Source organism: Adiantum capillus-veneris, chromosome 26 (genome assembly GCF_014529385.1).
Source record: "Adiantum capillus-veneris isolate H3 chromosome 26, ASM1452938v2, whole genome shotgun sequence".
NCBI lineage: Eukaryota > Viridiplantae > Streptophyta > Polypodiopsida > Polypodiales > Pteridaceae > Adiantum > Adiantum capillus-veneris.
Genome location: NC_140956.1, coordinates 23,553,540 through 23,575,587, shown reverse-complemented (window position 1 = coordinate 23,575,587; position 22,048 = coordinate 23,553,540). Strand labels below are relative to the sequence as shown.

At 45.5% G+C, this 22,048-nt stretch overlaps 1 protein-coding gene and 1 pseudogene across 1 annotated transcript in view; both read left to right on the top strand.

Moving 5' to 3' along the window:
- PAG1 (20S proteasome alpha subunit G1) overlaps positions 1-22,048 on the top strand; it is a 95,565-nt gene that overhangs the window by 3,335 nt on the left and 70,182 nt on the right. The gene's annotated exons all lie outside the window — the stretch shown is intronic.
- On the top strand, positions 2,646-10,831 carry LOC147423130 (uncharacterized; annotated as a pseudogene).

Here is a 22,048-nt window from a genome sequence, read left to right as displayed (position 1 = left end):
AGAAGAGAGAGAGAGAGAGAGAGAGAGAGAGAGAGAGAGAGAGAGAGACGTGTCATGTCAAGGGTTTATGAGTGGGCAACTAGACGAGGATGCGTTCATGACACAGTTGGTTGCTACCGTGAATGTGTTTTCTCGGTTGGTGCAGAATCTGTCACAAGACGGGCACCACGTGCCAATAGAAAAGAACAGACTGAACAGACTTTTAGCACTTCAATAACAACTGAACTGAAAGAGAGAGATGACACGCGACACAAAGTTGCGGAATTCCACCCCAAAGTGTCACGTGCACATCTAACCCTATGTGCATGTGGACAAGCTACTTCATGACAAGGGTTCAGTTAGCCTAGCTTAGGAAGTGTTTTGGCACTTTTGTGAGTCTGCTCGCAGACCGTGCATGCCCAGGCACTTAGAGTAGATGCATATCCTCTGGTTGCACACAACATGATCATCAGCATTACCATCAGAATCGATCAGGAGCATTTTCCAGTGCACAGAACCTATTTTCCCTATTTTAGCCATTTTTCACTTATTATTTTTAAGTGACTTTTGTTGGGAACTGGGTAGGGCAATTGAGCCAAGCAAATATAAAAGAAAACCTAGCATTAGTGGAATCTGGCAGAAGAGGAAGGAGAGCACAGGCATCAATTGTAGTAGGCCCTCCAGAGACCTTCTCAAGCAAGAACCTCCACAGCCACATACATCAGCGTTTTCAGCCTTAGCAAGCTAGCGTTTTCAGCCTTGAACTACGAGCAAGTTCAACGTTTTTCCAAGCAGCAAATCAGCGTTTTGTCTAGCAGCAGATCAGCGTTTTTTGCACCAGCAGATTTAGCGTTTTTGCAGCAGCAGACTTCAGCGTTTTCAGCAGCAAAATCAGCAGTAGATCCAACGATTTTCAGCAGATAAAGAACAGCCCGAAGATAGCAAATTCAGGCAGCCGTCGTCTTCGCCGCTCTCGTCGTCGCCGTCGTCTCCAACCTAGATCCACAGTGCATCATAGCTTCACGAACTTGCATCAGCATCTTGTACCAGATTTGTGCAATCAATAGCATAGACCTCTCTCGCCATCGAGAGAGGGGCCCTGGGAGGAGGGTTTGACAACTTGTCTGGTGTCGTATTCTTCTCTCTCTATCTCTCAGTCTCAGCACCTTCATTCACAGTGTTTATCCGCTTTGTTTGTGATCACTTGCACTCTCTTAGTAAAGGAACGGAAGGCTCTCTCTTCTGTAAGTAAAAGGAACCTTGAGCACAGTTCGGAGCACTCATCTTGAGCAAAGTTAAACATTCACTTCCGTTGCACATTACATTGGTATCAGAGCTTTGGAAATGTTCTGTATCACTCAAGGAAAGAACCACAAGAATTTTTTTTGCTGTTGCGGTTGCATGTAACCCAAGACCTCTTGGGCGTGCCGATTCCTAATAGTGTTTTGGAAGAGTGACAGGAAATCCAAGAAAGAAGGGCTTGTTCAACCTTCGCTTGTTTCTCTTTTCACTCATTGAGAGCGGACCGTGCACTTAGCGGCCGGCCAATCGACGTGAGGTGGGAAAAAGCAACCTTGGTGAGCGCAAGGCAGCCAAGGGGTGCGCCCGCGTGAAAGAGCAGAGGAGAAGATCCTTCTCTAACACAGATTGCAAGCTACAGAAGAACCTCAAGAACTCGAGAACCTCAAGAACTCAAGAAGCCAATATCCCAAGACCCACAAGAATCCAAGTTCCTCGTCAGGGTTGTTCTCGTCCGTCGTACGTCCCGTCCCGTCCCGTCCTGTCCCGTCCAGTGTCGTCGCGTCCGGACGTCCCGTCCGTTCCGTCCGGCCAAATTATTTTTAAAAAAAATATTTTTTAAGTCCGTTTGACCGGCTATAAAAACGTTGACTGCAAGGAATTTATGTGACTTTTTGGCATAGGATTCCTCCTAGGATCCCCCCTCTCACCTCCCACATGCCTTGAGCATTGCTTTGGATTCCATTAGCTCCTCTCTCTCCCTCTCCCTCTCCCTCTCACATTGCTTTGGATTCCATTAGCTCCTCTCTCTCCCTCTCCCTCTCTCTCATTGCTTTGGTCCTTTACCTTGGATTCCATTAGGGCCTAGGCTCCTCTCTCTCTCTCTCTCTTATCTAACTCTCTTGTGTTCAACCTCAAGGGCAAGTGTGTACACTCTAAATCTATATAAGGATGCCCTCTTTCTCTTCTTCTCCATTATGTTCCAACTCAAGGCTCAAGCTCATGAGTCATTCTCAAGCTCTCAAGCTCTCCATTCCTCCATAGCTCTCAAGCTCTCCATTCCTCCCTCATAGCTCTCCATGAAGCATTCCTCCATTACCATAGCTCTCAAGCTCTCCATTTCTCCCAAGCTCTAGCCTCTCCATTCCTCCCTCAAGCTCTCCATTCCTCCATGAAGCATTCCTCCATAGATCTCGAGCTCTCCATTCCTCCCTCATAGCTCTCCATTGGCATTCAACTTTCAAGCTCTAAATCTCTCAACTTTCAAGTGTTCTATCATGCCTCCCCCTCTTCATGAAGCTTTTGAAAAGCATTGTCGTTCCTATGAGAGAGTGAGGGACAAACGACACGTTTGTAAGTGGACATGCAAGTATTGTCCCAAGATCTTAACCTCCTCCTCCACTCGACTCATCATCCACTTGACGAAGATGAGAGGTGAAGCCGGTCCATGTCCCAATATACCCGACGACATTTTGGAAGAGTGCAAGAAGAAGTATCTCCCTTTGAAAAGGCGCAAGGCGGGGATGAAGAGAGCCCAAGAGGAGATAGTGGCGCCTGACATTGATGTTACCGACTCGGAGGAGGATACAAGCGGCCCTTCTCCCTCTACCTCCATTGCAAGCGGTGACGCGACGGCAAGCTCAATGGCTACCAATAAGAAGAAGGCATCGGCAAGTGCTAGTGGCCGTCCTCCAAAGCAAGCAAGGCAAGCCTCTCTCTCGCAATCGGTGGGTTTGAGCTCCGGTCCATTGTCTTTCCTCAAAGAGAGACAAAGGCTTGCGGACATTGAGATTGCACGCACCATCATTGAGTGTAAGTGTCACCAGGAGGTGTATTTTTCCTGTTGCCTCTCGTAAATAAGTACTAGATATTTTTATTTATTTTATTTTTACTTGTTTTCCCCGGAACCCTTGAAAAGGTGCAAGTGGACATTGCATGGCCAGTGTGAAACGGCTGCAGCCAAATGGGTTTCTCACATCGGGGATCTAGGTCGGTCAGACAGGGACTGCCTGGGCCAGTTAGCATTGAATTCTGATGAGTATGGAAGCTCGTGTGCGCCAAACCGGAATTTGGGCCACTCGTCAAGTCACTGCAACTTTATAAGTTGAAAGGGGCCAGTAAATTAACCCACATTGTAGATGTTGGTCAAATGGTAGTCTTCAATGATGGTCAGGAGACCGATAGGGATGCCATGGAAGCATCTCCTAAAATTTAGGGAACTGCTATTTTTGACTGGAAAATGTGTTCGCGTCATTAGCTATGGAATGACAAGGGGAACATTTTATTGCTCTGCTGCCAAGTCAACTGACGCACCAGTGGAGATATTTTTAGCAGGGAAAGCCCAAACTCGGAAACTGGGCGACGTCTCAGCTTGCGAGCGATTCTGCCACTCTGGGAGGCAAAAACGAGCTGCATATCAACAAAGGGGGCACCATTTTCAGCCTGAGGTGGATTGTAGCAGGTACAGAAGCTATGGAATGCTTACCTTGCCCTCTATACACAGTATGGTGACGGGAGTGATGCCCCGCACGCTACATACTGCTCTCTTTCTCCCCTACGTACAGTATGTTATGCCCCACTAGTGGGCTTCTCATTTGACCTATGTACAGTTCTGGGGGTTTATGCGCGTTTGCCAAGGCAAGAGCCTTCTGAACAGGAACCGGATTAGCTAATTGCTAATCCCCCACAGGTACGCACAGTTCCATCACGAAAGATTGCGAGTTTGGAGAGTTTTATCGCGTGAAAACTCGTCCAATTCACAGGGGAACTGTCCCATTGCGTGCGGGAGCCCTTGGGACACGCGTAGGCGTGTTCGCTCCGCTAAAAACGATCCGAAACAGGGAATTACAGCCTGCTGTGTTTTTCTGCAGGTTTAGGGTTTCGCACCTAAACTGCAAGGGAACATCGGGGGAGCCTCGTGAGAGCCTTGGGATGCGTCTACAGGCTTTTGGGCTCCCGGCAGTGAAAAACAGAGTTACAGCCTGCTGAATTTCTGTGACAGCTCACCAGAAAGCTTCCAGATATCGAGGGAATCCGTCCTAGACAGGTGTTTTTGACCTACAGGGGTTTTTGCGCCGTTATTGTGTCGAAATCTGGTCAAAAACCTGCGTTTTCAGCCCTCGCCAGGTTTGGACAGCTTTGTGAAAGCTTGTGCTAAGTGGTCGGATCGTCTACCTTAATTTGAATAAAGAAATACCGAAAGGGGCGCCAGTCTTTGGGGCCTACAGGGTGTTGGTCTCGTGTGCGCAGTGACATTCTAGTCGCTGGACGCAACTGTGTTCTCTTCCCTTCTCAGTGCTCTGTGTAAAGTTAACAGGTAATTGAAATAGTACCGCCCTCTACGTTGTACGGGCCGGTTATATGGTTCCATTGACGGGATAGTCACTTTTTCTTCAAAAAGTGCAGCGTGGATTGTTGTGGGTGAAAGCAACACAGAGCTTGTCGATATGGCAGAGAAGAGAGACCAAGTACCTGAAGAGGGATCTTCCTCACATGGCACAGAGAAAATTCGTTCAACTCTTCAAGAAGAGGGCAGGTTGTTTAGAATTCAACTGCGTTGTTGCATGGACATGTTTCAGCAGTTGGCTAACAACCCAAGGATGCAGGAGTTCTTACAGGCTCCGACACAGGGTTTTCAGCCTCCTACACAGGGCATGACTGAGCGGTTGCAGGAAAAGGAGATTTCCAATGCGCAGAGGACTCATGATGCTCGAGGGAAAGCCCATGTGGTTGAGCAACTAGCGGTGTCCAATGATCCAAAGCAACTTGCTTTAGCTGGACAGGAACCGTTTGTGAATGGTCAAGGGAGCAATGAACAAGCTATGCGTCAGACCCTTTCATTACCTAATACTTATCCTGGTTATTTTGGAGGTGGTTCAGTGTTTCAAGCTATGGCTGGACCTTCCACAGGTTATATGCCAGGGAATGTGTTCGGGACAATGCAAACAGGCATGGGTAACCCTATGTACGCGAACATGGGTGTCCAACCAGGTTTTCAGGGTGCCTATGGCCAGTTTCGAGTGCCTGGAACACAATTTGGTATGGCTGGTTTTTCGCAGCCATACGTACAAAATGCAGATATGACAGGGAAAACAATTGATGCGAGTGCTTGAATGAACACTCATGGAGCACCACTGCTACAGGCACCTGTTTATGATAATGTGGCTTCTTTGAGTCAGCCTAAGGATTACAAGGAAGGTGGGCAGGGAGTGAAGTTTGAAACTTTCAGAGGAACGCTTTCTAGGCTTATGTTCCTATTACAGGAGGTTCATCCGAAATTTTGGTGAGATTGCTTCTCCACTCCATGCACTGCAAGGAAAAGGAGTTACTTTCAAGTGGACAGCCAAGGAAATTTTAGCGTTCAAACACTTGAAAGAGAAGCTGACTTCAGATCCGGTAATTATTTTGCCAAATCTTTCTAAACCTTTTGTGGTTCAATGTGATGCGTGTGGCCATAGTCTTGGTGCAGTTCTAATGCAGAATGGCCGAGTAGTCGCATATGAGAGCAGAATTCTTTTGAAGACTGAAAGGAACTTGCAAGTTTATGAGAAAGAATTGTTGGCAGTAATTCATGCTCTCACTAGTTGGAAACACTATTTGCTAGGGGTTGATTTTGTTGTCCAAACGGATCATCAAACCTTGCGATATTTTCTTACACAAACGAAGTTGTCTGAGAAGCACATGCGATGGGCAAACATCTTGTCAATGTTCCATTTTCAGATTGTGCATGTGCAAGGGAAAAAGAACGTGGTGGCTGATGCGTTGTCACGAAAGCCCCAAATTTCAGCAGTGTCAATTCCGTACCATTGTGAACTAGACGAAATGAAGACACAATATGCTGAAGATTCAGATTTTGCAAGGATCTATGACCAGCTTGTTGATGGGCAACATCATGAGCACTATATGCTTAAGAATGACTTTCTCATGATGCATGGAAAGTTATGCATTACTAAACAGTTACGGCCAAAGATTTTGATGGAAAGTCATGCTCCACCTTATGTTGGGCATCGTGGAATTGATGCGACAGTGAAAGGGGTTGAGGCATTCTTCTATTGGCCAGCTTTGCGTCAAGATGTTGACACATTTGTAAGATCATGCTTAGTATGCCAAAAAGTCAAATTTGACAGACAAAAGCAACCGGGATTGTTGCAGCCATTGCCGATCCCTGATAGGCCATGGGAAAGTATAGCAATGGACTTTATCTTTGATCTTCCAAGGACGCAAACAGGAAATGATGGGATTTGGACTATCATTTGTAGGTTCAGTAAGCAGGCCCATTTCATTCTTGTTAGGAAGAAGATAAAGCCAGAACACATGGTCAAGATATTCATGAGCAATATCTTTAAATATCATGGGATGCCTCAGTCAATTGTCAGTGACAGGGATCCACGTATGACGAGTCTTTTCTGGAAGGCATTGTTTGAGAACATGGGCACTACGCTCAAGTTCTCTTCTTCGTTTCATCCGCAAACTGATGGACAGTCAGAAGAGGCAAATTCTACTGTCTTGGACCTACTCAAATGTTATGTCTCAGAGCACAAGGCAACTTGGGAACACCATCTCCCATTGGTTGAATATGCTTACAATAACACTGTGCATACATCAACAGGTAAGGCACCATTTGAGATAGTGGAAGGAGGAAAGAAAGTCCCACCCATTTTGCAGACTAAGGACAAGATATTTGAGGCAGACAAGTATGTGCAAGATATGGATGAAACATACAGGAAGATAAAGATTGCTCTTGAGAAGACTCAGGCTAAGCAAAAGAAAGCTGCTGATCGTCACCGTCGTGAACTTGTATTTTCACTTGGTGATTGGGTACTTTTGCGCTTTGAAAAGGCCAGGTTTAGGAAAAGGAAAGGGAAGGAACGCTTGTTTCCTAAGCTCAGTATGCGATATTATGGTCCTTTTCAGATTTCAGAAAAGATCAGCGATGTAGCTTACAGGTTAAAGCTACCAGAAGGCTAGAAAATACATAATGCTTTTCATGTCAGCCTTCTAAGGCCCTTTGTTGGTGATGTGCCAGAGAATATGCTTGATGAGGAACAACCCGAAGTGGAAGAATTGGATGAAATCCTTGTTCCTGAACAGATATTGGCACATAAAGAAAGAAAGGTTAGAGGAAAAGTTGCAAGACGCTATTTGGTGACGTTCAAGAACTATCCATCATTAGATGCCAAATGGATGGAAGAGTCTGAATTGCTTGATTCACCTCAGCTATTGCAATTGTATCTTGAAGCCTTTCAAATGGAACCCACAGTGACTTGATGCAACCTTTTTGGAGCAAGGCAAGAGCATGGTTCATGATGCTCAAGAGAGTAGTTAAGCAATTGTATCTACTCTTTTCATACAGAATTTAGCTAGAGAAGTTTGTGCTCAAGAGTACTCTAGAAGACTTCTATGCTTGATATATGTGTCGTAGCTAGGTTGGTGGGATTGTTTAATCGTCCAACGCTACATTTCCGGAAGCATGTATATCTTGGATTTCCCATCATAGAATATATGTCATATCAGGAGATATCTGCATGTATTATTGGCATGCAAGCGAGGTCGCTTGCAGTATTTCAAGGGTGGGGTGTGTCACGAGGAGGTGTATTTTTCCTGTTGCCTCTCGTAAATAAGTACTAGATATTTTTATTTATTTTATTTTTACTTGTTTTCCCCGGAACCCTTGAAAAGGTGCAAGTGGACATTGCATGGCCAGTGTGAAATGGCTGCAGCCAAATGGGTTTCTCACATCGGGGATCTAGGTCGGTCAGACAGGGACTGCCCGGGCCAGTTAGCACTGGATTCTGATGAGTATGGAAGCTCGTGTGCGCCAAACTGGAATTTGGGCCACTCGTCAAGTCACTGCAACTTTATAAGTTGAAAGGGGCCAGTAAATTAACCCACATTGTAGATGTTGGTCAAATGGTAGTCTTCAATGATGGTCAGGAGACCGATAGGGATGCCATGGAAGCATCTCCTAAAATTTAGGGAACTGCTATTTTTGACCGGAAAATGTGTTCGCGTCATTAGCTATGGAATGACAAGGGGAACATTTTATTGCTCTGCTGCCAAGTCAACTGACGCACCAGTGGAGATATTTTTAGCAGGGAAAGCCCAAACTCGGAAACTAAGCGACGTGTCAGCTTGCGAGCGATTCTGCCACTCTGGGAGGCAAAAACGAGCTGCATATCAACAAAGGGGGCGCCATTTTCAGCATGAGGTGGATTGTAGCAGGTACAGAAGCTATGGAATGCTTACCTTGCCCTCTATGCACAGTATGGTGACGGGAGTGATGCCCCGCACGCTACATACTGCTCTCTTTCTCCCCTACGTACAGTATGTTATGCCCCACTAGTGGGCTTCTCATTTGACCTATGTACAGTTCTGGGGGTTTATGCGCGTTTGCCAAGGCAAGAGCCTTCTGAACAGGAACCGGATTAGCTAATTGCTAATCCCCCACAGGTACGCACAATTCCATCACGAAAGATTGCGAGTTTGGAAAGTTTTCTCGCGTGAAAACTCGTCCAATTCACAGGGGAACTGTCCCATTGCGTGCGGGAGCCCTTGGGACACGCGTAGGCGTGTTCGCTCCGCTAAAAACGATCCGAAACAGGGAATTACAGCCTGCTGTGTTTTTCTGCAGGTTTAGGGTTTTGCACCTAAACTGCAAGGGAACATCGGGGGAGCCTCGTGAGAGCCTTGGGATGCGTGTACAGGCTTTTGGGCTCCTGGCGGTGAAAAACTGAGAGTTACAGCCTGCTGAATTTCTGTGACAGCTCACCAGAAAGCTTCCATATATCGAGGGAATCCGTCCTAGACAGGTGTTTTTGACCTACAGGGGTTTTTGCGCCGTTATTGTGTCGAAATCTGGTCGAAAACCTGCGTTTTCAGCCCTCGCCAGGTTTGGACAGCTTTGTGAAAGCTTGTGCTAAGTGGTCGGATCGTCTACCTTAATTTGAATAAAGAAGTACCGAAAGGGGCACCAGTCTTTGGGGCCTACAGGGTGTTGGTCTCGTGTGCGCAGTGACATTCTAGTAGCTGGACGCAACTGTGTTCTCTTCCCTTCTCAGTGCTCTGTGTAAAGTTAACAGGTAATTGAAATAGTACTGCCCTCTACGTTGTACGGGCCGGTTATAGTAATCTTGCTTTCAACATCCTTCGACTAGAGCGGTGGAAGAGGATGGTGAAAGCTATTGCAGCCGTCGGTCCATGTGAGGGGTGGACGGGTCCATCCTATGCGGACATGCGCACCAAGAAGCTCGACGAAGAGCGGGCAAGAATTGACAAATCCCTTGAGCCCGTGCGAGCCGGATGGGCAAAATATGGGTGCTCCATTCTCTCCGATGGGTGGAGCGATCGTAAGAAGAGGGGCATCATTAACATACTTGTGTCATGCCCGCTTGGCACCTACTTCTTGAGAGCGGTTGATGCGGGAGCAAGAGGCAAGAAGGTCACGGGAAAATTCACCTACAAGCACATCAAGTCGGCAATAGAAGAGGTGAGAGTTTAAGTTGTCCCCTCTTCTTGTGCAATGTGCATTGTGCAATGTGTAGTATGTACTTACTACTTTTTGCCCTCTTGATAAGTGTTCTAAATTTTCTCTCTTTAATGTAGGTCGGGCCCGAAAATGTGGTGCAAGTGATCACCGATAATGCATCCAATTGCACTAGCATGAGCCCACTACTTGAGGCCGAATACAAGAACATTGTATGGACCCCTTGTGCCTCCCATTGCCTCGATCTTCTCATGGAAGACATAGGAGAACTAGATGGGTGAAGGCCATTCTCACCCAAGCCCTCACTATCGTCAACTTCATCAATGCTAAGGTGAGAGTACTTGCAATTTTTCGCACGTACTCCGACAAGGAGTTGAAGAAACCCTCGGCAACACGATTTGCCTCTATGTGGCTTCTTCTTGAGCGCCTCTACGATGTCCAAAACAAACTGCAAAAAACCATGGTGTCGGATGAGTTCAAGCAATGGTGTGATAGAGAGAACTCGGCAACCTCACAAGAGGCAAAGGCCATCCAACGGCTTTCCCTCAAAGAAGAATTTTGGGAAGAGGTGAAGGGTCTTGTGGTAGCCATCTTGCCCATCTACAGAGTGCTCCGAATGACCGACATGGAGGGATCTACCATAGGCCTTCTTCACCACTTCATGGATGAGGCATACAAGGAAATAGAGGCATCAACCATTCTTGATGGTCCACTCGATGGGACACGGTATGATGTATCTCCTTTGCTCTCCATTCTCAAGTCGACAATATGTTTTTTGCTAATTTGCACTATAGTCTATGCCTCACCACTCTCTCTCTCTTTTTGTAGTGATGTCTTTGAAGATTCCCCCAAGAAAGATGATATCCTCTTTCTTTTCCAAAACAGATGGGAGTTTATAAAGAGGCCCATTCAACCTATGTGCGGCGAGGCTCGGGAAGCGGCTCCATTGCGGCGGCCTCTGTTTTGGAGGATGTGCCTATTCGTAGATCCAACACTATGGACCCTAGAGAGCCGGAGTATGACGAGGAGGGAAATCTCCTTAGTGAGGGAGATTATGACCCACCACAATCTGATTCATGTGAGGATGAAGATGACATCGATCATGATGATGAGAGCGGAGAAAGCTCTTAGACTTTAGTGTCTCTCATATCTTTTTTGACCCTACTTCCACTTTTTGCACGATTGAGGCTTAAAAGGCTTACTTTTTTGTATCATCTCGATTATCAAATCTCAACTTAGCTTTTTGATTTATGACATATGTAATGCGAATCGCAGTTTATACCCATTGTGTCTCATTGTCTTGATTCTGAACTCTTGAGTGTTGGCACTTGGCACTTGCAAGTTGCATTCTTGTCCAATGTGATAATCAATTGTCTATTTGTCCTAAGTGTAAAATCTAGGGTTAAGAATTACGTGTTTTTATTTTTGAACGGTACGACATATTTCTAGTTCGATGAGTACCGTACGTCTTCGTACGTGGACAAAACGTACGTGACCGTACGAGACCACCCTGTTCCTCGTGAACTTAAGAACCCAAGACTTCAGTGTATGGTCATTACCCGAAGCAGAGTGGATACTTCGCATGGAGGTGATGAGTATGGCAGTCCCCACGAGGAGGTTTTTTTGACCCTCCCCCTTCTCCATCTACGCCAAGGACTGCACCAAATCCTATGTAGGCTTTGGTCAAATCGATGATGGACATGATGACACGCCAAGAAGCGCAACGCGTTAGCTTGGAGCGTGAGCGCCAAGAAAGGCAGGCATCCTCAAAGGAACGAATGGTTCGCGAGCGTGAACAAGCGTGCTTGGCGGCCGAGGAACGAAAAGAAAGAAAAGCAGAAAGAAAGGAATCTTTGGAGCGTGAGCACGATCAAGCGCGTTGGGCGGCTGAAGCACGACAGACAGCTATTGAGCGTGAGCGTGAGCAAGCGCGCTTGGCGGCCGAAGAAAGACGAGCGGCTTTGGAGGCAGAGCGTGAGGTGTAGAGAGACCTACGCATGTAAGAGTTGGTCCGACAGGTTTTCACCTCGAAACCCGAGCCGGCCAAAGGTGTTGGTGGTTCATCAAGTGGCGTAAGTCGAGGTTCGGACTCCAACAACCCCGTCACCGAGAAGTTGACTTTCAGTAAGTACGATGGTAAGATGGATGCTAGTGTTATTCATTCTTGGTTGCATCAATTTAATGCTTATTTTGTGACAACTAAGAAGACAGGCAATAGCAAGGTTTTGACGGCAGCTATGTACCTTGCCGGTGATGCCATTAATTGGTACCACCCATGGCAAGAGGCACAGTTGGCCACGCACCTAGAGGAAGCCGACGAAGACGCGTCCCTTTCCTTCAATTGGGCCAAATTCCAAGACAAGCTCAAGGCGCGGTTTATGCCACCACAGTACCTAGCGCGGTTGAAAGAGGATTGGCGCAATCTCAAGCAGAATGGTGTACCAGTCATGTCTTTTTCTTACCGTGTTTTGTAGCTCGGCACCCAATTACGCAAATCAAATGATGAGCGCAAAGAGGCTTTCCTTTTTGGGTTGGACGAATATATCAAGTTTGATGTAGAAGTCTTCGACCCCGCGGATCTCAACAAGGCGGTAGCAATTGCTCTCCCAAGAGACGAAGCACAACAAGGGCAAGCCTAAGGAAAACAAGACTTCTCAAAGTACCTCTCAGAACCCTAAGAACGGTAAGAATGGTAACCCTTCTAGCCCATCTTTCTCTAATCCTTCGGAAAAGAACTCTCAAAATGAATCTAAGGGTAAAGCTAAAGCACCTGCAAAACCTAAGCTAACCTTGGATGAAAAAGCCGCACAAGAAATTATAGGAGGATACATAACGGCTGAAGAACAAGTGATTTATGCTAAGGAAGGTAGATGTTATCAATGTCACGTCAAGGGTCACATTAAGAAGGCTTGTCCTAAGACAGCCCCACCTAAAGAACCTAAGGCACACAACAACCACAAGCACTTTAATGAACCAAACTGAATCTTCTCATGTCTTTGACACACACATTGATGAGTCTCTCATGAAGTGTTGTGGTCATGTAAAGGGTCAGCGTTTTGTCATATTGTTTGATCTAGGCAGTATGCATGATGTGATTAGTGTCTCTCTTGTAGAGAGAGCCCGCCTAGAGGTTAGTCAGAAATCTCCTCTCGAGGTGTCTGGCTTCGCTCCCGGTATGGACTCTCTCATCACGAAAGAGTGCCTTGATGTGTTGTTTACAGTTCAACAAGCTTCTTTCTGTAGGAAATTTCTCGTGTCTCCTCTCTCAGGATGTGATATGCTTTTGGGCATTAAATGGTTTCGTGAGCATAACCCTCTCATTGATTGGGAGGATGTAACAGACTTGGACACTCCAAGTCAAAAATCAATCGCGACAGCATCAAATAACCACTTCAAAACAATTCACAGATCACAATAGATTTGCACCGGCCCGACGGAGTTCCGTGCCTAGAGATATTGGCCCCAAAGACTGGCGCCCCTTTCGGTATTTCTTTTTATATTAATCAGTTCAAAGAACAAGAGAGTGGCTAGGGTTTCACTCTCAGACTCTGCGTCCAGATACTCTAAGAAGTGAGGCCCTCACCACTAATTTAAAGGTTACAAGGGATGCCCAAAAGCAGAGCCCCAAAAGCTTTTAAAAATAAAAAGCATCAGTTCTCTCTCTCTCTCTCTTAGAGAGTTTTTTTTATAAAAAAAAGCAAGTTCTCTCTCTTTCTCATGGCGTGGAGAAAAAGCAAGATTCGCATCGCTCATCATTTAAAAAAAAAAAAAAGTTTTTTTTTCTTTTAGCCTCCGCGATTTTCAGAAATTAGGGTTTTTGGTAGAAATTAGGGTTTGCAGGAATTTTAGGGTTTCTGGCAGAAATTAGGGTTTCTGCTATCCGCCACGTCATCACTTTGTGACATACCCCCCTCTTGAAAGCATTGTAATCGACCGCGATTACGTCTGCAAAACCGACAGAAGCCATAAACTGTCTTAGCAGACACTGACTGTTAGTACCTACGTACTAGGAACACACATCTAGCACATGTACAAAATCGACAGTCACATCACACGACATCACATGACATTCAACATTCATTCGGATCTTGAACCATGATTTATCGGCAATGTAGCTAGCAATCACATCTAGGTCCAATCGGGACCTCATCGATGTCCGATTGACTAACCCCTATTGCAACCATGTCTATTCGAGATCAATCAGACCAAAATGCTGCAGTCATTTCGTCTATCAATTCTTGCACTCACAAGAAGTCAAGAACAAATCAGTATCATTATCAAGAATTCCATTTCATAAAGTCATCCAGCAGAATACTGTCAGCTATCAGTATCCCTGAAGCTCAAAGAGACATCAGTGACTTTAGTATCAAAATCGAGGCATCTGTTGACAAGGGAGCGGAGTAACTCCCCTCTTGTGCATCCCACTGCACCAGATCTTCGGCCAAGCTGAATTTCTGGGTTCCATTTGGAGTAGACTATGCTAAACCAAAACATCGAGGTAAAGTTTCATAATCCGAGGAGTATCTGCTAGGTCCTCCTCCTCCATCCACTTCGCATCAAATGCAGGAAAGTTCTTGAACTTAACCAAGAACCGCCTTCGGACTTTACCTTTCTTCGTATCGTTATGTGCCAAAATCTGTTCAGGAACAAGGATCTCCTCGTTTTCTTCCACTTCGGGTTGCTCATCAGGCTCCCCATCCTCAGGCACATCACCCTTAACAAGTTTCAAGAGATTCACATGCAATGCATTGTGAATCCTCCAAGTATCTCGCAGTTTCAATCGGAAGGAGACATCATTTATCTTGTCAGTGATCTGGAAAGGTCTGTAGTATCGCATACTAAGCTCTGGAAAAAGCCTCTCCTTTCCCTTTTTCTTTCGTGGGCGTGCCTTCTCAAAAGTAAGAGCACCCAATCATCCTCCTTCAATTTCAAGTCGCGACGATGGCGATCCGCTGCCTTTTTCTGTCGTTCTTGAGACTCCTGCAAAGTCTCGCGAACCTTGGCAAAAGCCGTATCCAAACCTCGCGAATATTCATCCGCTTCAAATATCTAATCTTTCGTGCTCAGGAAGGATGAAACCTTCGCAGCACTTTCAACAATCTCACATGGCGTCTTCCCTGTCGAAGAGTGTATCGTGTTATTGTAGGCAAATTCCACCAAAGGTAAGTTCTTTCCCCATTGAGTCTTCTGATCCGAGATACAAGACTTCAATAAATCTAAAATCACTGAATTGGCAATCTCAAATTGCCCGTCAGTCTGCAAGTGGAACGATGACGAGAACTGCAACTGCGTGCCAATGTTCTCCCAAATTGCCTTCCAAAACAAACTCATAAAACTGGGGTCTCTGTCGGAGACAATCGTCTCAGACGTGCCATGTAATCGAAAAATCATCGTGATCATTCTGTGTTCTTGGGAGATAAAAAATGAAATCCATTGCAATACTTTTCCAGGGGCGGGTGGGTATGGGTAAAGGCTTTAACAATCCCTGTGCCTTATGCCTGTCAAAATTGACCTTCTGGCATACTGCGCACAACTCTTCCACGTCCTTTTTGAGTCACGGCCAAAAGAAGTATCTCTCTACCCCTTTCATGGTGGTAGCAATGCCACGGTGACCCGTAAAAGGTGGACAGTGGCATTCAGTCATAACCTTTTCCCTCAACGGCTGTGTAACGCACAACATAGTCTTTTTCATCAAGTAGCCTTCCCGAAGGGAGTATCCAGCTAATGTCTCTCCATCCCGTATTCGTGTGAAAATATCTGCAAAATCTGTATCTGTGGCATACTGATCGACCATATCCTCGAAGCTCCTATGATGTATCGCGGAAATAGCCAGAACCAACGGTTTTTGAGACAAAGCATCTACCACCCATTCTTCTGTCCCTGCACATGGACAATCTGGAAGTGGAACTGTGACAAGATGTTCGCCCACCGCATCTGCTTTTCCGAAAGTTGCTTCTGTGACAAGAAGTAGCGCAAACTTTGATGGTCTGTAAAGACAGTAAAATCCGCTCTGAGTAGGTAATGTTGCCACTGAGTAAGAGCATGGATAACCGCCAAAAGCTCTTTCTGATAAATCTGTGCTGTCATCTCCGGCCTAGAGAACAAATGGCTCTCGTAAGCTATGACATGGCCTTCTTGCATCAAGACCGTACCCAGACTACGACCACAAGCATCACAATATACTTCAAATGACTTCTGCAAGTCCGGCAAAGTCAAAATAGGTCCCGTAGTCAATTTCTCTTTCAATGTCCGAAAGGCAGTCACCTTTGTGGGTCCCCACGAAAAAGGTACTTCTTTCTGTGTCAAGGTATGCAAAGGGGAAGCAACCTCTGCAAACTTTCATATTAACCGCCTGTAGTACGAACACAGTCCCAAGAAGCTTCTAACTTCATGGACATTCCTCAAATCGGGCCAATCACGAATAGTCTCTATCTTGGCCGGGTCCATTTGCACTCTTGCTGCTGACACAATGTGTCCCAAAAAGTGTATCTCTGGTAGGAAAAATTCACTTTTCTTTGCATTAATCATCAACGTGTGATCTCGTAATGCCTGAAAGACGTGAAGCAGATGATCTCTGTGTTCTGCCTCATTCTTGGAGAAAACAATGATGTCGTCAAAGAAAGTGCCAACAAATAGCTTGTACTCTCAAAAAATCCTGTCCATCATCCGGTTAAATGTCGCAGGAGCATTGGTTAAGCCAAAAGGCATCACCAAAAACTCAAATAACCCAAAAGTCGTCCGAAAAGCTGTCTTGTAGACATCTCATGGCGCTATCCTGATCTGATGATATGCACTCTTCAAGTCAATCCTACTAAAGCACGAGGATCCCTGTAACCTGTCGAGTATATCATCGATCCTAGGAATCGGGAATCTGTTCTTGATGGTGATTTTGTTGAGAGTGCTATAATCGATGCACATTCTCCAAGATCCGTCTTTCTTCAAAACCAACAACACTGGAGAGCAATACGGTGAAGTACTAGGCTGGACAAGACCCTTTTCCAAGAGGTCTTTCACTGGGTTCATAATCTTTTCATTCTGTACTCGGCTTCACACGGTAAGGTGGCCGATTCGGTGGCGTGCTTCCAGGTATTAGATCAATGGTTTGATCTTCAAGCCCTCTGAAAAGCAATCGGCATGAGTGTGGAGAAAAATCTTGGTGTTCTTTTGATCAGGTCAAAACATATTCAACCTTTATCCATCGTTCAGTTCTCTCCCAAAAGAATGAGTAAGAAACTGAAGTTCATCAAGTACAATCTCTAAGCCCTTCATTTATCAAAGTCGCTTTCTTGGCCCGGTAGTCAACCACGGTGTAGTTCTTGTGGTACCAAGGGATCTGAGTAGAACGTCACTCGCGTGCCCTGAACCACCCTGTCATTGCAAACGAAGTTTGCCAATGCTCGGTGTAATGGCAACATCCCATCCGGGTGCCAATTGAATTACCTCCGCCTGTGGCGTCAGTCTGTCGGGCGTAATTCCAAATCGAGCCGCCAATTCCAAGTGAAAAGAAGTTGGCCTTGGCTCCTTCAAAAGAGCTTCCTGATCCTTCACTTTGCCCCAAAAGCGGCAAAGTTTGTACTTTCATTCATTAGATTCGGTGCAGGTCCCACGCCATGTGGTACCAGTTCTGCTTTCTATCTGCCTTTTTTGCCACGTTCCTCAGCTGCTCTCGAACTCTCAGGCTTGTCGTCGTCTTTATCATTCTGTTCTTTCTTTGCCTTTTTAGGGCACTTCGCAGAGATATGTCCATGTTCCCCGCATTCAAAGCACTTTTCCTCTTTGATGAAGCGAGCTCTCTCCTCAGGAGTAAGCTTGGGTCGTGCATCCTTTTTCTCTTGGTTGCTCTTTTTCTTTCTACTTTCATTCCCAGAAGTCTGTTCGGCTCGTTGTGTCATGGCCTTATCTGTGGGGTAGGTCAGACCGCCAGAGTGAATGGCAAAGCCCCGCTTCGCATGACTCATCAACTCCTGAATAGAAGCTGACTTCTGTTCCAAGCAGTGATCTCGGATCTCTGTAGGTAGACCCAAGGTAAACCTCTCGATCTGTTCTCTGAACGAGATCTTCTTGAATGAAGAGGCGGGTAGAAAAGAGCTCCAGAATCTTTCACAATAAGCATTGATTGTATCTTTCTTGGTCATCCGAAGATGGTTCCAAGCAGCTCGTACATCTCGTTCATATTCTTGCGTCAACCAAGAAGAAATAAAAAGCTTCTTAAATTTCAACCATTCAATTGGCGCAGTCTTGTTTAAAAGAAGAGTGGACCACCAAGTACGAGCATTCCCCTTAAAGTAAGAGGCAGCTCTCCGAATCTTGGAGTGCTCTGAGTAGTGTCCTCCCGCGAAAGCGATGTCAAACTGCTGTATAAAAGACAAAGCCTTCGAAGCATCTGAATATCTTGAAAAAGTATCAAACTTGATCGAGTGGCCATCTTCTTTAAACTCTCGGACTTTCTTGCTTTTATCTTCCAGAAAGTCATACTGGTTGGCTTTATGAAAATTCTTCTTGTTCGCATTTAAGTTTCCGTTGTCAGAGTCTGAATTGTCCGTAGACGAGTCCTCTGTAGAAGTGTCACTCATTGGGCGAGGCTTAGACTTCCTTGCCTTTTTCTTGCCCTTTCCGAAGCGTTGTTTCTTACTTCGCTTTTTGCTTTTCCTGATTCTTCGCTCGACTCTGAAGAGCTAGAAGAACTGTCAGAAGAAGAAGAAGAAGAACTGGGTAGGTCTTCAAACTTGACGCGCTTCTTCAATTTCTTTGCCTTGTCAAATGTCGACCGACGACCCAAATATCCCGGGAAGTCAGTGCCTTTCTTCTGCTTTTTGCCGTGCTTTTTGCCTTTCTTTTGCACGTCGAAAAGCTGAGCAATCCGTGCATCAACCACATTCTCCAGTTCCTTCTCCGTATATTTCTTGGAGGCAGAAGGTTTTTTGAGAGCGGGTTTCGGGAGTGGTGTTGTGGTTCTTTGCCACTCCATCTGTACCTCTTCCAAAGAGGTCTGGTTCATATATTTTGCCATCTTCGGGTCCTTGGCAAAATTGAGCATCATCTTTGTTGCATCGCCAATCAATTGACGACGCTCCATCTCTCTTTGCTCCGCGTGAGTAGGCCGAGGCGGGCCACACTCTTTGTCTGAATCTTCGTTGTGATCCCAACCCGCATCTCCAGATGCAGAGGGAGTCGACTGATCATTGCCTGAAGCCATAGGTGCCGCGGAAAAAAATTTCGAGGATTGGATTTCCCGTAGAAGAGAAATCGGCTGTGCTCTGATACCACTGTAACAGACTTGGATACTCCAAGTCAAAAATCAATCGCGACAGCACCAAATAACCACTTCAAAACAATTCACAGATCACAATAGATTTGCACCGGCCCAGCGGAGTTCCGTGCCTAGAGATATTGGCCCCAGAGAGTGGCGCCCCTTTCGGTATTTCTGTTTATATTAATCAGTTCAAAGTACAAGAGAGTGGCTAGGGTTTCACTCTCAGACTCTGCGTCCAGATGCTCTGAGAAGTGAGACCCTCACCACTAATTTAAAGGTTACAAGGGATGCCCAAAAGTAGAGCCCCAAAAGCTTTTAAAAATAAAAAAGCATCAGTTCTCTCTCTCTCTTAGAGAGTCTTAAAAAAAAAAAAAAAGCAAGTTCTCTCTCTTTCTCATGGCGTGGAGAAAAAGCAAGATTCGCGTTGCTCATCATTTAAAAAAAAAAAAAGTTTTTTTTTCTTTTAGCCTCCGCGATTTTCAAAAATTAGGGCTTTTTGCAAAAATTAGGATTTGTAAGAATTTTAGGGTTTCTGCTGTCCGCCACGTCATGACAGAGGACAACACTCACATTAAATGCCAAGAGTGACTCTCCTATGGTCATATGTGTTGAGTAGCGTAATCGCGAAACGTTTCAAGGCCGAAACGTTTCACCCTGAAACGCGGCGTTTCACCACGAAACGCTTCAGTCCAAAATGAGAGCAGAGTGAAACGTGAGACCGAAACGTGCGTTTAGCGACTTTGAAACAAAAAGTATGGTAACTTGTTGTTAGTGAAACGGCTTGTGTTTCACTTGGTGAGTGAAACGTTTCAAGGCTCGAAACGTTTCACCTATCCTGACCTGTCAAAACATGTTTCATGGTGACGTTGGTGTTGAGGAGGGTCTGCATTCTTTGCCTCTCATTTCTCATATGCAAGTAAAGCGTGAATTACAACGAGGAGCACAAGCGGCATTCATCTATGCTGCTCCAGTTACCCAGAGCATTCAGGCTCCAGATATGTATTCAGCTTTGTTCAAGTTTAAGCATCTCTTTTTGCAGGATGATCTTCCATCCCGTCTCCCACCCGAGCGGCCGGAGGACCATCGCATCGAGCTTACGGAGGGGGCACAGCCCGTCAGTAAGGCTTCCTACCGTTTGAACAAGACACAGGAGGAAGAGTTAGAGCGGCAACTCACGGAGTTGGTGGCTAGAGGATTCATACGTCCGAGTTTAAGTCCTTTTGTTGCTCCTATTTTGTTTGTCCGCAAGAAAGATGGTGCATTGAGTATATCCTTGATAGGCTCAATGGGACAAAGGTTTTCAGTAAGGTCGATCTCAAGAGTAGATACCATCAGGTATGGGTATTCAAAGGCGACATCTTCAAAACCGCTTTTCACATGGAGCGAGGGCAATGGGAGTATGTTGTTATGCCTTTTGGATTGACAGGTGTCGTGGGTACATTTAATCGTCTTAAATAGGCCGTTTCGGCGATATGGTTGGTGAATGTGTGTTCATCTTTCTGGATGATATTCTCATTTTTTCTACATCGTGGGAACAACATGAAAAGGATGTCGAAAGGGTACTAACCCGTTTGGATGAGTGTCAGTTGTACATTGCAGCTAAGAAATTTGAGTTTTTCCTCATTGAAGTTACTTATCTGGGTTATATCATTTCTGTAGAAGCCGTCAAGCTAGACCCCGCAAAGGTGGAACATGTACGTAATTGGGATTTTGCCCAAGACTGCATATGATGTGCGTTCTTTTCTTGGTTTATGTCAAGCATATAGTTCGCACATAGAGAATTTTGCACGCATTGCCGCACCTATGACTGATGTTTTGAAAGGGGTAAAGACTCGTCGTCAGCGTGTAGATTTACTCGAGGCAGCCATTAAGGCTTTTGCAGCTCTCAAGGTTGCGGTGAACAGAAGCGCCGTGTCTCATCCTTGCCTCTTGGGATGACCCCTTTGAGGTATGGATGGATGCGAGCAATGTTGCTATAGGCGTTGTGCTTCAACAACATGGCGGTCCAGTAGCTTTCCTTAGCCGGAAGCTCAATAGTGCAGAAAAGAACTACTTAGTTTATGATAAAGAACTTTTGTCTGTCATTCACTTTCTTAAGCATTGGAAGCTTTTCTTTATGGTAGAGAGTTCACAGTTCGCACAGATCACCAAGTCCTTAAGTGATTCCAGTCTATGCCTAGTGCACATTGGAGTGATCGCCAAGCACGGTGGTCACAATTTTTTGAGCAATTTGGAGGTTTGATTGAGTATGTGCCTGGAAAAGCTAACCCTGTTGCAGATGCGTTGAGTCGTAAAGCACAGATTTTGGCTCTTGAGTCAAGATCCACAGTTTCTATTCAAGTTGCGTTTTTCGACAGTATTATGAAGAACCAGTATGCGGATTCCGAGTTTGGTAAGCAATGGTTGCAGGCTCTTGCTTCCCAAGGGCGAAGCAACTATCTCATTCGTGATGGTTTGTTCTATTTTCGTCAACGTCTATATGTGTTGCTCTCTCTCAGGCCAACCATATTGCATGATGCACATGACTCACGGGTGGGCACAGGGGAATGAACATCACTTTGGAAAAAAATAGAAAGATTCTTTTATTGGCTTAAAATGCGAAAAGATGTGTTTCGTTATGTCACACCGTGTACTATATGTCAAAAGTTAAAAGCTCCTCGGGGTAAGGAGCAAGGCCTCTTGCTTCCGCTGCCTATTCCCGATGGACCTTTGCAAGATATTTGCATTCAAGGAACACTCAATGTTTGACAATTGTTGATCGTTTCAACAAGTTTTGCATGTTGATTCCTTGTAAGGCCACAGTCATTGCACAAGATGTGGCACCGTTGTTCATAAAGCGTTGGTACCCCCTCTGTGGTTTGCCAAAATTGATTGTTTCAGATAGGGATGTGAAGTTCACGTCCAAATTTTTGGCGCGCGCTCTATGAAAATTTTGGCACTAAGTTAAATTTTTCATTGGCTTTTCATCCTCAGTCAGATGGTCAGACAGATTTACAATCAATTTGCTTTTGATGTTTTAAAGTCATATATGCATGATCAATAGTCTCGTTGGGAGCTCTATCTCCCATTGGTTCAGGCTATTTTGAATGACTTTT